The following is a 1,936-nucleotide window of genomic DNA, read 5'->3' on the forward strand; positions in this document are numbered from 1 at the left end:
TTCTGGTTTCCAGCTAATATGGTAAATATCTTTGCTAGTTTATTAGTCTCCAAATATACTTCAGGTCATGAACTTGTGACCGCATTAGCTGGTATTTTATATAAAAATACTATTGGCCATAATTATTGCCTAACAAAACACCACACAACTAACACTCAATAAAATGTTAATTGATTGCAACTGTGATTATGTCTAACAAAAACACTTATTCTAACAAGGTTCTCACAATTGATAGAAGCTTAAATGCACACCAAACAGTACTAGGTTAATAATGCCCTAGTTCCCTTATTTTCATTTGAAGGGGGACGGTAGGAGAATCTACACATCTAGGTTGCTGATCAGACATGACATGGGGAAGGATGCAGCAATTTTTAGGGTCCTTCTCCCTGACCAGGTAAGAGAATGTGGATGGTTACAATAAGACCTTAAAAGAAGAAAGGGAAGCCCTGGCCGAGCAGCTCAGTTGACTAGAACACTGTCCAATATGCAGAGGCTGCCGGTTAAATCCCCGGTCAGGGCACCTTCAGAACCATGTTGAGGTTTCTGTGTCTCTCTTTCTCCCTTCTTCTCCCTATAAAATCATAAATAAAAATTTTTTGAAAAAAGAAGAAAGTGAACATTTCATCCTGAAAAGTAAACCAGCCAAGACTATTTAAAAACCCCCATGAGGAAAGGAAGATAAACCAAGTGGTGTTTTAAACCCACAGACACTGCAGTGAGGCTGAGAGTTGGGAGAATACTTCGATAGTCTTTGTATATTTGCCCATGTACTGTGAGCAGCAAAAGGAAAAAAAAATCAGGTGTGTGTATTTTCTCTTTACTTCAGAGAGCCTATGAATTTAAGGCTGGCAAACGCTCTCACACAAGTTAGTGATAGCAACACGCGATAAGGACATGAGTAAAGGAAGGCCTTCATGTAACAAGCGCCTTAGAAATTTCTCATCACCCACAACGGATAAAACCCTACATGCAGAGGCGCACCAAGAATGCTGAGGGCTGAAGTGGGCTTGCTTCCCAAACAGTGGTACTCAGGAGAGGTGGTTTGTAGCAGAGCATGAGCTAAGGTGAGCGAACAGGATAACAGGAAAGTGTCCTCAGCAGAAAAACGACACACAGACCAACATCTCAGAGTTTCCAGCAAGGGGGCCAGGTCCTGAAGCCCTACTAAGTAAGATGCAAACCAGTGAGGAAGGTTCCTCACTAAGACCCAATGTATCTTTGAGAACCTTTCCAATTTCACGCTTCTTGGCACTTATCCGAAAGCCAATGGTGTGAGTCGAATTGTGTCCCCCAAAAGATGTGTTGAAGATGTAATCCCTGGAGCCTACAGGTGTGAACATATTTGGAAACAGTCTTTCAGATGTAACTAATATGTAAGTAAAGGTGAGATCATTCAGGAGTAGGGAAGGCCCTTCATCTGCCATGACTGGTGTCCTTATAAGAGGAGAAGAGATAGAAACAGACACATAAAGAGACAAAGGGAGAAAACTCTATACGATGAGGGAGGCAGAAATTGCAGTCACGAGTCAATAAGCCAACGAACGCCAAGGATTGCTGGGAACTCCAAAAGCTAAGAGAAAAAGTAGACCAGACTCTTCAGCTAGAGCATGGCCCTACGGACACCTTGACTTTGGACTCTGGCCTCGAGATTACGGCAAAAGAATACATTGCTTTTGTTTGAAGCCCTTAGAAACTAATACCTCAGCTGTGATTTCTTATTAGTTATTTTCTGTAAGTACAACTGTTCACAAAAATTAGGGGATATTTTATCGCTTCCTATTCATTTTGAAATATCCCCTAATTTTTGTGAGCAGTATATTTGCCCTGTTTTCCTCAATGAGATGGTAACCTTGGGAGCAGGGTCCTTATACTAGATTTCTCTCTGTCCCCAGACCCCAAGCACCTCGCTCATTGTTACAGTAGAAACCGAGTCCTT

Source organism: Saccopteryx bilineata, chromosome 12, assembly GCF_036850765.1.
Source record: "Saccopteryx bilineata isolate mSacBil1 chromosome 12, mSacBil1_pri_phased_curated, whole genome shotgun sequence".
NCBI lineage: Eukaryota > Metazoa > Chordata > Mammalia > Chiroptera > Emballonuridae > Saccopteryx > Saccopteryx bilineata.